Genomic DNA, 14,372 nt, shown 5'->3' with positions numbered 1-14,372 from the left:
TGCTTTTTCATTTTTTGGTTGTTTAATTGTTAGTGCTAGATTGTGTTAGTGTTAGTGTTAGAAAAGAATTAGAAGAAGTAGAAGAAGTAGAAGTAGTAGAAGAACTAGAACAAGAAGAAAACAAAAGAAGTAGAAAAAAGATGAAAAAATAAAAAGAAGAAAAGAAGTAGAAGAAGAAGAAAGGAAGAAAAGAAAAGAAGTAGAAAAAAGATGAAAAAAGAAGAAGAAGAAAAGAAGTAGAAGAAGTAGAAGAAGTAGAAGAATTATTAGTTAGGTCATATATTTTCGATTTTGTTATGAAAAACATCATATATAATTGTGTTGATCGGGTAGATTTAAATGTGTAGTTGTTTCATCGCTGCGAGGTTTGGTGTTCGACGACCTCGCCGTGCGTTTGACGAGCTCTGCCCCTTCGTTCGTGGGTGAGCACAAATGACATGTCCTCCTCCCCAATTAATTGTTTCCTCTGTTCCGGTGTTCGTGCCGATGAAATTTGATAGCTAGCTATATATGTGTTTTGAATCATCAGTATGCGTAACCAATATGTGTCTCCCATTCGAAAGCGTCATAGTTATAAATATGCATGCATTTGCATATTTATAACCTTGATTCTTTCGAATTGTCCAATGCTATCCATGGACTGCCCGAGTATGTGTAGATTGGGTTCGTTTTCCCATATGCTTTGCTCCGTATCTGACGCATAAATTTCGTCAGTGCCTCCCCTGTTGTTCTCCGGGTACACATCCTCTCTGTTTATTGCAGAGACGTGTATTAGGAGAACAGCGGGGAGGTGCTGCCAAAATTTTGCGTCAGATCCGGAGCATAGCATGGGAAAATGAACCCAATCTACACATACTCGGGTGGGATTAGGACCTATCATTACCTATTAGAGTGTAGGTTGCATGGATGTAATAAAATTGACAAAGTAGATCAACTGATGAATATATACATGATGAATTATATATATAATTGTTGTGTGTCCAGTAGCTCTGAAAGTCAAGATGAGTGATCGTGAGTGGATGTATACCGGTCACACTGGTCAGAACAAATGGAGTGCTGATTGGTTCACAAAAACCAAGGGGTTTGTGCAAGCCGCATTTGCAAATGGCCAGAGGAAAACCTGGTGCCCCTATTTCCGGTGCGACAATTGGGAAAAGAGGACAGAGGCTGAAATGGGCAAACACCTACAGAAGACTGGTTTTACGCCCGATTATACGGTGTGGACATTTAATGGTGAGTCTGCCAAACGTGACCGAGCTGAGGTGGATCGTTGTCGCACCGACGAGCATGGTACCGGGATGGAAAACACGGTGCAAGACTATGATGATGCTCGGGATTTGGACGAGGAGATGGAGGAATCTGCGAAGGCCTTCAATGAAATGTTGGAGTCTTCAAAACGTCCGCTCCACGAGCACACCGAGCTTTGTCAGTTGGATGCCATCTCACAAGTAATGGCTCTGAAGGCTCAGTTCAACTTGGGCGGAGAATGCTACGACACAATTATGACAGTATTTGGACACTTTATACCCAAAGGCCATGTAATGCCTGTAAACCTGTACCAGTCGGACAAAATCCTCTGTGCACTGAAGATGCCCTATGAGAAGATACATGCCTGTGAGAAAGGATGTGCCTTATTTAGGCTTGACTATGCGGACTTGAACTATTGTCCCATTTGCAAGTCTTCCAGGTATATTATGGTAGACAACGGTATGGGTAAGAAGACACAGACCAAAATCCCCGTTAGTGTTCTTCGGTATATGCCAATCGTACGAAGACTTCAACTAGATGCAGATGGGAATCCCCGTTAGTGTTCATGGTCGAAGAGACGGCCAGACAGATGACATGGCACAAAACAGGCAAAAGAACCGAACTAGATGCAGATGGGAATCTGATGATGGTACACACATCAGATGGTGTTGCATGGAAAAAGTTTGATGAATTACATGCTGACAAAGCGGCAGATCCGAGGCATCCTCGAGTCGGCATCAACACGGATGGGTTCAGTGTGTTTGGTATGATGGCAGCCCAATACAGTTGTTGGCCCATATTTGTCTTTCCACTCAATCTCCCCCCCGGACAGATTATGCAAAGAAAGAACATTTTCCTGACGTTGATAATTCCAGGGCCCAACTATCCAGGGAAAAATATGAATGTGTACATGCGGCCGCTTAAGGACGAATTGCAAGAAGCCTGGAATAATGGTTTCAAGACATACAACGCCTATAGCAAACGAAACTTCATAATGCGTGTCTGGTACATGTACTCGATGCATGACTTGCCGGCGTATGCGCTATTCGTTCGCTGGTGTGTGCATGGAAGGTTCCCGTGCCCCACATGCAAGGGAGCTCTTGAGTTTCGTTGGCTTCAGGCTGGTCACAAGTTTTCTTGCTTCGACATGCATAGACAGTTCCTGGATCCTCGCCATAAGTTCAGGAAAGACAAGAAGAACTTCATCAGAGGTAGAGTTGTAAAAAACTCTGCACCACCTGCGTTGACAGGCCAACAGATCCTGGATCAGTTAAATGCTCTCGAGCCAGATCCAGAGCGTCCAGGGTACTTCAAGGGTTATAATTCTAAGCACGCCTGGACTCACAAAACATGCTTATGGGATCTGCCTTACTTCAAAGACCTCCTTTGCCCACACAACATCGACGTGATGCACACTGAGAAGAATATCGTCAAGGCACTTTTTGGTACATTGTTCGGCATAGATGGGAAGTCAAAGGATAATACTAAGGCTAGAGTCGATCTGGAGGCGCTATGTGATAGGCCGTTACAAAACATGAAAGAACCGAAAGGAAAGCAGAACTGGACGAAGCCGAAGGCATGGTTCAATCTTGGAAGGTCAGCTATGAGGGAAATTATCTTGTGGGTGAAAATGCAGTTGATGTTCCCCGATGGGTATGCAGCGAATCTAAAGAGGGAAGCGAGTCTTGATAAATTGAAGATATTTGGTCTCAAGAGTCATGATTGGCACATATGGATTGAGCGGGTAATGACAGTGATGTTGCGTGGCTTCATCCCTGAGGATGAATGGCTGGTATTGGCAGAACTCAGCTATTTCTTCCGTGTTCTTTGTGCGAAAGAACTATCGCCTGGCGTTCTAGAAGAAATGGAAGAGTTGGCGCCGGAGTTGATCTGCAAGTTAGAGAAGATCTTTCAACCGGGCTTCTTTAATCCAATGCAACATTTGATTTTGCATCTCCCGACCGAGGCAAGATTGGGGGTGCCCGTGCAAAATCGTTGGTGCTACCCAACTGAGAGGATGCAGAAGACGCTTCGAGAAAAATGTAAAAATAAACGTAGAATTGAAGCATCGATGGCTGAGGCATTCATCACTGAGGAGGTGGCAAACTTCGTAACAGCACACTACGAAGCCAAAAATCGTCATTTGCATAATCCGAAGCCTCGGTACAATGCTGACGACCCTAAAAAGGGTGGATCCAACCTCAGCCTATTCAAAGGGAATCTCGCACCAGCTAGTGTTTCACATCCAGTATCTTTGGATAACGAAGAATGACGGACCATTTCGTTGTATATCTTCAACAACCTTATAGAAGTGCGGCCGTACATCGAGTAAGTTCTCGGTACATTGTTTCGCAACTTCTATTTCCTTTGAACTGCTCTTATTCCTGGATATGTCATACAGTTGATACGTCACCATATTCTCGTTTGGAGCGGTGATCCAAAAGGATTCCGTCGAAGAGTATGAGCTTCTCGCAAAGCAAGGAGGCGGCTATCCCGGTTTCATCTCTTGGTTCAAACAAACGGTAATTTCTATTAGATAATTTCATTTCATTCGCTAATTTGTGCGTAATGCAACAATCCTTTCATATTAAAATTGTAGGCTAATTCAGAGTCTATGGACGCCGAATTGAGACAAGTCGCTAATGGTTTTGACTATAAGGTCCGTTCATTTGACAAATAGGACATCAACGGGTATCGCTTTCGTACCTATGGCAAAGAGCTATCTATGGCCGACCGAAAGTCTACAAATTGTTATGTATCTGCTATCGGCGAAGGAGGTACCGAGTATTATGGGAGAGTTGAAGCAATTTATGAACTTCTATTCTATGGTGAAAACCCACCGAATGTCGTAGTCTTCAAATGTTATTGGTTTCAGCCGAAGGAGACTAGAAGGACTCATGAACATATAGGGCTAGTTGAAATCAACCAAAGCACCCATTTAGATGTTCCTGATGTCTATATTATGGCTCAACAGGCGACCCAAGTATTCTATCTACCGCGGGCCTGCCAAACTAATCCAAATCTGAAAGGTTGGGATGTCGTTTATGAAGTGCTGCCACGTGCTAGACTATCTCCCCCAAAGGAAGAGGATTATGAACCTCACATTAACCCAGACACATATGAAGGAGAATTCTTCCAAGAGACACGTCTTTCCAAAAAGCGTTTCAAGAACCGCTATACTTCACCCCAAAACATTGAAGTAGACAGCGACAGTGAATCCCACATCACCCCAGAGGAGGAACAAGAAGAGCCAGAACAAGAAGAGGTTACTGCTGCAGATGACCTGTCAATGCTTGACCGATTACGTCAAGGTGGCCTTCCACATGTTGATTCCACTGAACCCTATGAGCCCGTCATTGATTATAGTGATGATGATGATTATGCATTTATTGATGATACTGATCAAGATTATTAGTAGTGTCAGGTATTCAATTTTTTTATGTTGTACTTGATGATGATACACTTAAGTGATATACATATTATTATTCATGTCGGTATTTTTTTTATGTTGTACTAATTTCGTTTACTCTTTGTCATGGCAGGTGTTGAAAGGTGGAAGGGGAGCCGACTTAGGCTAAGGACAAACGTGCCCAAATTGAAGGTGTGCCACACCATCAAGGTAGCTCCAGCTTATATCAGTTCGGGCGAAACTGGGTATGTGGTTTGCTTCATGATTAATGAAATTCATTCATCATGCTAGCTTGAGCCCTTTAATTACTAATTTACTTTGTTTCTCTCTTTCAGGCATGCTACAATAAGACGGATAAGGTACCAGAGGGGTACGACCTGTATGCCATGGCCCGCACTGCCTCTTACAAGAAAGTCAAGCCAGCCCGCTCCTACACCTCCATGATCACGGTAAGTTTCTCTAGTTTTTTGCTTCACAAATGCATAAAGACCTAGACTTAGCTTTATTTCCTCCAATATGCTTACCTTAATGACCTAGAGTTAGCTTCTTTTCCTCCAAAATGACTTAATAAGCTTACTGACCTCCAAAACCAGCCATTTTACCTAAGTTAGCTCTAAAACGATCTATACTTAGCTTTGTTTCCTCCAAAATGACCTAAGTTAGTTATAATATGCTTAGTTAACTAGGTTTGCTCAATAATGACATGTACTTAGCTTACTTATGTAAAAAAACGGCATAATTAGCTTAGTTAGCTCATAAACGATCCATTTTACCTAAGTTAGCTCTAAAATGACCCATTTTACCTTAGTTAGCTCATAAATGATCCATTTTACCCAAGTTAGCTTTAAAATGACCCATTTTACCTAGATTATCTCCAAAATGATTCATTTTACCTAGATTATCTCCAAAATGATCCATTTTACCTACATTAGCTCTAAAATGACCCATTTTACCTACGTTAGCTCTAAAATGACCCATTTTACCTACGTTAGCTCCAAAATGACCCATTTTACCTACGTTAGCTCCAAAATGACCCATCTTACCTACGTTAGCTCTAAAATGATGCATTTTACCTAAGTTAGCTCATAAACAATCCATTTCACCTAAGTTACCTCACAAATGTTGGCGTGCTTCTTCTTCTAGTCACCTTTTCCTAACTTTCTTATTTGCCATTTTGCAGATTCCATTCACTTCTCGGAAGCTAGCTTGCTATGATGGAGTGCTTGTTTTTTATTTCATTCTCTTCTAGTATTCTTCTAGCTTGCTACGATGGAACTTGCTATCTTGATGAAACTTTGCATTGTAATATGTATGTGCAACTTCCTAATGGTTGCAACTTATTTGTATGTGCAACTTGCTATGTATGAATGGATGGAACTATATATGTATGTACGATGAAACTTATGTGCTGGATATGTCATATGTTTGCTGTTAAATAGCCCTGTGAAATATATCTATATATGTCATATATATTTGTTTTGAAAATTGTTGGATTAAAAAAACAGAAAAAAATAGCCAATATGCAGGCTCTTTGCCGTTAGCCACCGACGGCAACGGGCTCTTTGCCAACAGCCACGGACGGCAAAGAAGACACGTGGCAGCCAACTGTGCTTCCTAGGAGCTGACCCATTTGGTCAGTTTGCCTACAGTGGCAGACGGCAAAAAGTAGTGACGTCTAGCTGACATCATACGGCGGACGGCAAAGGCAGGACAAATTTTGCCGTCAGTGGCGGACGGCAAAGGCCTGCCGTTAGCCACCTAACGGACTAACATCGCAATTTTTGCTGTCTGCTTTCTTTGCCGTCTGCTGCTGATGGCAAATTCCCCTTTGCCGTCAGCCACCAAAAGCAGACGACAAAGTAGCTTTTTACCGGACCTTTCTTTCCCGGAGTCTGTTGCCGTCCGCCATTCATGCCTTTGCCGTCCGCCGTGGCAGACGGCAAAGTAGCTGATCTGTAGTGGTACCTTCAACTTTACATGTTATATTTTATACTTCGAGCTAAAGTTTATATTAAGAACCTCTTTACCGGTGTATTACTATTTATTGGTTGGCTTTTTTTTCTCATGAATACGCAAAGCTTGCGTATCTTTTCATTGATAAAAGGAAAGAGAATGGGTACAACAATAGATACAACACATGACATGAACTCAAGGAGGCATGCGCATGGTGCACGGGACAGAGAGAGACGGGGTGCCTAGCCCGAACAAGGTGAAACACAACTAAAACCCATCCTCTCACTACTCCAGACTGAGCACGCTTAACCTCCGGGTTCTATTCCTCCTCGTTTCGAAGTCTGCACTTGTTGTTTCCCGACAATAGTAAGATGTCAATCCTATTAACTCTCAGGAGTTTGGTTTGAGCATGAAGTCACACGTTTCACTGTTTGAGTTTGAAACTATTATTCTAGAAAACAATAATTATTTAGTAACACTAATATTTCTTGAATAATAAGTTTGACCATAGTTTGATTATAGTTTGACCACAGTTTGACCAGATTTGACCAAAATTCAAAAAACTGAAATAATTATTTAGTAACACTAATATTCTTGAATAATTATTTAGTAACACTAATATTTCTTGAATAATAAGTTTGACCATAGTTTGACTATAGTTTGAGCACAGTTTGACCAGATTTGACCAAAATTCAAAAAAACTGAAATAATTATTTAGTAACACTAATATTCTTGAATAATTATTTAGTAACACTAATATTTCTTGAATAATAAGTTTGACCATAGTTTGACTATAGTTTGGGCACAGTTTGACCATAATTTGACCAGATTTGACCAAAATTCAAAAAAACTGAAATAATTATTTAGTAACACTAATATTCTTGTTATGTAGTAACACTAATACTTCTTGAATAAGTAGTTTGACCAGATTTAACGAAAATTCAAAAAAAAATTGAGCATAACTTTTTTTTTTCCTTTTAGAATTTGAGGGTTCTAAAAAACTGCAAACATGTCGTAGGCGGTCAAAATCGGATGCGCATTTTCGTGCTGATTTTTTTGATATATTATGCGGGGGTTTTTAACATCGTATGCAAAAGATATGGCTGTTTTACATTTTCATAACACTTTTTTGTGAAACATGTCCAAATATAAGTTTTTTAATTTTCCTAACTAGTAGATGTAGTAACATAACTACATATCAAAGGATTTTAATTTTTGAAGTTTTTATCATTTTCTTTTGCTTTTTACAAAACTGAAAAGGTGATGGGGATGGGTGGGTGGGTGGTAGGGTTTGAAAATGGACCCTTTAGTCCAGATTTGAGACACAAACCGGGACTAAAGGGCATAACACCCTTTAGGCCTTTAGTCTCGGTTTGAGACACAAACCGGGACTAAAGGGCACACCACCCTTTAGTCCCGGTTAAGGCTCATTTGAACCAGGACTAATGCCTTTAGTCCCGGTTTGAGACACGAACCGGGACTAATGCCCCCATGGGTACCGGTTCGTAACTGAACCGGGACTAATGGGCTTATCTGGCCCGAACATATGCCCTGTTTTCTACTAGTGGTGGAGCGGAGGGACTCCAAACAGGTACATAGTTTAAAATTTCCAGCTACAAAGATTTAAGTATCCGCTTGTTGCAAAAGAAAAGAGTATCCACATCCCGTAGTATCGAACATATAAATTCAGTTCTTTCTCCACACTGATTCACATCTAGTATTCAGCTTGTTCCTTACAGCTAGTTCTGCTCTAGTTATATTCTACTGCCGTTAATAACTTAATATTGTATCTTCAGTTCATTCTATTTGCTTAATATTTTTGTCAAGACTAAAACTACGAATTTCAACCATAGTATGTTATGAAATTAAAAAGAAATGGAAAATATGAAAGAATGTTGCAAGAAAAATTTAACGAGTGATTGCATGCTCCCTCAGTAGGAGCACAAAGCTCGTGGCATTCTAGGCATCATCATCTGACACATTGGCACTGATGTTTTCCTTGCCAGACGCAGCCGAGCCAAGGCGGATGATGCAGCCGAGGAACAAGTGGTGAAGACCATTAGGACACTGTCCAATTACACGATGTTTGTCCTCGTTGAGCGGCTACCCGGCCGGGCCTCCTTATGACGCATTCTGAAAAAGTTATTAATGGACAATTTTTTTATTGGATCTGTGACTTGATTGTTCTTATTTAGATCCCAGTCTCCTTGTGCAGTAGTAGAGCATAACATGGTTTCTAATGTTCAATTCTAACTTTTTTTTTTAGAAAAGGAGGATGACCCCCGGCCTCTGCATCTGGGAGATGCATACGGCCACTTTATTGATTATTCTTGATAACCATACAAAGTATTACAACAATGTGTCTGAATCCACCATCTTGGCAACATGTGCCGCTACTCCTATCCAATATGATGAGGGGGTGCTAGCTGGGTCACTACCCAAGTCACTCACCTAAGCCTAACATCAAAAGCCGGAAGCCGAAACTCATTCGGTAACCCCAGCCGAGCCACATACTGGGTCTGGGGCGCAATCCGGTCAGACGCACTCGTGTGTCGTCGCCGCCATCTTCCACATGTCCGTCTTCAGATCAAATTGAGGCTTCTACCTTGTCTGGCCAGTCTGCCATCGACGTCCCCATGACGCCAGACAGCTTCCTCCTCCTGCACGAGTCCATCTCCGCGCATCAGACGCCGAGTCTCCACAGCACCATGCCGCCGAGATCCGCCATCATCAATGTGAAAGATGAAGCACCGCTCCACCAACGTCGCCGTCCTCTAGACAGCGCCACCACCTTGCAGAGCGGAAAGATACAATGGCGATGGAAAGCAAGAGCTAGGACGAGGAGGGTACCACCGCCGCCACCCCCCGCACCCCAACAGCGCCCACCGACCACCAAGCTCCCTAAACGGCGCCTTCAAGAAGGATACGACGCCGATGGCGCCGCCGCCGCCCAACAAAGTTGGAGCTTTCGCCCGGGAGAACTAGGGGAAGGGGGAGTGGGGGGATCAGACCTGTCAGACGCCTCCAAGGAGGGACACGGCGCCCTCAGGCGTCGCCGTCGACGCAGCCGAGCATGGTCGGCCATGGCTTTCGCCCGGACTGGATTCCCCACCACTAGCACCACCAGCGCCGGCGTCCCATGGAACACGAGCGGGCCGGATGGGGGAGAACACGCCGTACAGGGAGGAGGGGCGCCAGATCTGGCGCCGTCGCCCTCGTCCTCCGAGATTCCGCCGCCCGCGCGACCAAGAACGCCGGAACCAAACGCCCGCACCACCGCCCGCCGCTAAGCCGGTGGTGCCTCACCAGAGGGGCCGCCGCCCCAGATCCGAATGCCCCCGCGGAAGCAGAGCAGCAACTTGCCCCGCCGCCACCTTCCTTGGCGGCGCCCCGGACTTGCCCGGAGACCGCCTCTGGCGGCGGCGAGGAGAGGTGGGGGTGGAGGAGGGCTGGGCGCGGCTAGGGTTGGCGGCGGCGAGGAGAGGTGGGGGTGGAGGAGGGCTGGGCGGCGGCTAGGGTTGGCGGCGGCGAGGAGAGGTGGGGGTGGAGGAGCGGTTTGTCCATGTTCAATTCTAACTACCAGATATTTACAATGTAGTACTCCCTTCGTCTGAAAATACTTGTCCTAGAAATGGTTGTATCTAGATTTATTTTAGTTGTAGATACATCCATTTTATTTATTTTTAGGACAAGTATTTCCGGACGGAGGAAGTAATGCCTAAGATGCACTGTCCTAAATTTGTTTTAGGACAACGGCTGCTGTCCAAACTCTGCTGTCTGGTGTGCGCTTCCCATTGAAAAATAAATCTCAAGTATATGGGGATTACACTACTCAAGAAATCAAATACGCAAGGGAAATGTTATTAACAAATTAATTAATTAAGACAGCAGAGTGCCAGGACGACTCATCGAGTTACAGACGACGAGAGGCGGATCTAGTATTCTGTAACAGTAACAGAGGGATGCCTTGGGTGCACACTTGCAGCGTTCTTGAAGGCAGACTCGATGTCAGCGCGTACATCTTGCTGATTTTTTATTGACTCGACGATGCTATATTGGCCACACACGTCGATGTGCCGGAGGCAGGGCAGGTGCTCCATGCCGACTGGTGTAGCACCTCTCCACTCACTCCAGTCGAATCTCACGCTGAGCATTCGTAGCTTGGGCATAACTCCTGCCTCGAAGCGCAGATACCCAGTGACATCTTCATGAGACCAAAACCAAAAGTACTCCAGAACCGGGAATAACCCCCTGCCGACCACCACGGCCTTGTCTTGGAAGACATCCCACAGGTAGAGCCTAGCATCGACGAGGCAGGGGAGCTCTCCAAGAACACGAACCCCATCACTCGACAGGTGCAACACGCACAGATCGACGATCCGGAGGCAACGCAGCTCACCAATCCATTTGGAAACTCTACTGAACCCCCATTTTGACAGACGGAGTACCTCGAGACGGGCAGGAGGGTCAGTTAATGACTCCAACTGGCTGTCCGGGTCACTCCATCCACGCTGCTGCCAATGAAGGTCGAGGCACTTGAGGTCTCGGAGCATTCCGATGGAGGAGACCAAAGCATCCTCTTGTTCCAACGTCAAGCACTCGTCGTAATACGTGTTTAAGTTCAATTCCTTCAGATTGGTCAGCTCACTAAGGCCTTTGATATCCTCCAGCGAACTCTCCGACAGGCCCCGACAATCCAGGGTGCGGATAGATTTCATCTTCTTGATCCCTTTAGGCAGCGCTATACCCCCTGGAAGCACCAGATGAAACAAGTTCGCCAAATAACTTATATCTGAAGGAAAGCTTTGCGTCAACGCGCAATTTAACTCCAGAGTTCCCAAATGCACTAGCCCTTGAATTTCTGTTGGGAGCACTACGCCTGCTGATGCAGCTGAAACCATCAAATATCTCAGTAAAAACAAATGACCAATTGCAGTGAGGTCGACTATCATTTCCCAATTATACGGAAACTCAAAGGCAAGCACCCGTAGATACTTAAACTGTGAAAATGGAGGTGTGTATTGGCGCCCTCCAAACCGTGCATATGATCGAACTTGTGACATGCTAGTAGCAAGTGTCTCCGATGTTGCACTTGCACCACCTACTCTTGATTGGAGGGATAATCGACGAACCTTGTACTCGCAACTGCGCAATATTGCCATGTCTTCATAGTTATATGCTACACTGATAAAATTATCTTCTGTACTCTTGCTTAGGATGAAATCAAGCATCATGTCATGTACTCTGCAAGAAAGTACCTCCCCACCAAATGTTTTTTCGGGCTGAATCAGACTTCTGTTGGCAAGCTCATTGAAATAACTTCTCGCAACATCATCCAAATCCGTTCCGTTCGAACTGCAAACAAAGCCTTCGGCTATCCATTGCCGAACCAGGCCATCCCTCTGAATCTCACGGTCTTCCGGATACATGCAAGGTACAAAAAACATGGCCTGAGATGAATAGGAAGATGCATGTAGCTAAGGTTCAGTATACCCCTCATCTCTTCCAAGCTGGGATTTGTGGCAAACTTGGCACCAAGAGAATCCTTTATGCTCTCCCATGCATTCAACAATCTTACTTCGTGGCTAGCTAATAGGCTAGCTATGGTGATAATTGCAAGTGGCAATCCGCCACACTTCTTGAGAATTTCAACCGAAATTTCTTTGAACTGTGATGGGCAAACATTTTCAGACCCAAATACTCTATTAAAAAATAATCTTCTTGAGTCTTGCTCTCTGAGGTGCTTCATTCTGTAAATGCAAGCATGGTCATTGTGACACGCCCTGACACTTATGTCGTCCAATCGTGTGGTTATCATTACTCTACTTCCATTACCATTATCCGGAAAGGCACAACTAATAATATTCCATGCTGTTTGATCCCACAAGTCATCAACTACAATAAAGTACCTGTTGCAATTTTTGCAGAGTTATTCACACATTATACCAGCTTATGGTTATAAGGTACATAGGAAAGCATCAAAACTAAAATGAAGGAAACAAAGGACAGTAAGGGATAGTGACACGTGTGTTTCAAAATTGAAAGGGAGAAATAGAAATATTGTAGGGAACTAGGGATATAAATAAAAGAAAATCTTGGGTTCAATCCTAAATTTTGTTGCCATACAATTATTAACTAGCCCATTCAAGCATGGGAGTGAGTATAGAAGAAAAAACATACCTCTCATGTTTGAGGCGTTCTCTAAGGCGGTCAATACTATCTTGCAACTCGCAAGCATGAGAAGAATCCCCCATCCCAAGATCTTTTTGTAGACCACTGAGAAGGATTTTCACATCTGGCCTTTGGGAGACTGAGAAAAATGCTTTGCGGGTAAATTGCTCTCCAATCTCATCATACACTTGTTTGGCAAGCGTGGTTTTACCCAAACCTCCAAACCCTACGATCGAAACCACTTTGAGTTTTTTCTCAGAATCCATCAACAAACTGACAAGCTCTTCTCTCGGGCCATCAATACCAACAAGGCCTGCTACCTCCTTGTAGAGCGCTGGGATCCGGGGATCCACGACCACAGCCCCAGGGCACGAGTTGATGCAATCATCAATCTTGTACCTCTCGCGCCGAGCATTTGCCTCCACCGCGAGAACCTTGAGCTCCTCGATCCGGTTGGCGATCTGATGACGCCTCCCCAACCTCCTGAGCCGCTGAGCCATCTTCCTGACGAAGCCTTTCTTTGCATTGGCACCTTCAATGTCATGAATAAAATCATCAATACAATTTTCCATATCATAGGACATCTCTCTAATATGGTCCCTCCAGTTCTTGGCCGATGGATCGAGCTTGTCCATGAGCTCCATCTTGTCAAGGAGGGCTTTCATGGCGCTGAGCTCGTCCTTGAGGAAGGCGGCCTGTTTCCTCACACCCGTGAGCTTCTTGTACTCTTGGCCGAGCAGCTGGCTGAGCTTGCCGAGGAGCGGGTTCAGCACCCCCGTCGTCGCACTGGCTGCCATGCCGATTTAGACTGCTCCTCTGCCCTTCCCTCCTGCACCGCCCCGTAACCAGAGAGAGGAGATGTGCAGCGGCGGTGAGGCCTAGCCGGAAAACTCGACGCAGGAGGTGAGGGTCGCCGTCCTTGTAGGCGTAGTCGGACACTGCCTTCCTGACTCCTGAGCTGCCGGCCACCGGATCTGGATAGCGCAGAGGTGAGGACAAAGGGAGGTCCCTTCCCGCCGGCCACCGGATCTGGATGAGGAAGGTGAGGAGAGGTGGAGAAGAGGGTCAGCGAAAAGGGGAGAGGAGACCCTCGTTGCTGCTGGGTTTGGCCGAGGGAAGCTCGGCAGTGAGAGAATGAATCATATGGGGACGAGAGAGGATTGGGATCTTTTTTGTTTGAGTAGAGCCGTCTTGTTGCGGTGATATCTATACTGTACTATCAAAGTAAAACTCAAAAGGTATATTGCGGCCAGTCTGCACTACACTGCAGTCCAGGAGAATTAATCCTATGTTTCCCTCGAGATCTGCTTGTGTGTTAACTCAAAACAGTTTGTATACGTTGCACTCAACTACTGCTAGTGCTCCCAGAGATCCACGGTAAGATTAACTACTCCAACCATGCATTTCTATACTTGTCTATTGTGCAAGTGGATACTTGTCGATTGTGGGGTGGTTCATTTGGCTTTCATCACAAGATTCCTTTAACAATAAACAAAATAATAGCAGGAGAATATTGCTATATCTTATTCATCAGTAAACATTAAATTTTTACAACCTAAAAACGCACGGCAGTTCGGCAGGGACACTTAAA

General features: G+C 44.6%; 1 pseudogene; it reads right to left on the bottom strand.

The window, feature by feature from the left end:
* Positions 1-10,468: 10,468 nt before the first annotated feature.
* LOC119326268 lies at positions 10,469-13,958 on the bottom strand (annotated as a pseudogene).
* Positions 13,959-14,372: the final 414 nt, after the last annotated feature.

Source organism: Triticum dicoccoides, chromosome 6B, assembly GCF_002162155.2.
Source record: "Triticum dicoccoides isolate Atlit2015 ecotype Zavitan chromosome 6B, WEW_v2.0, whole genome shotgun sequence".
In the NCBI taxonomy this organism is placed as follows: Eukaryota; Viridiplantae; Streptophyta; class Magnoliopsida; order Poales; family Poaceae; genus Triticum; species Triticum dicoccoides.
Note: the sequence above shows the minus strand (reverse complement) of the source record. Positions and strands in the feature narration are given on the sequence as shown.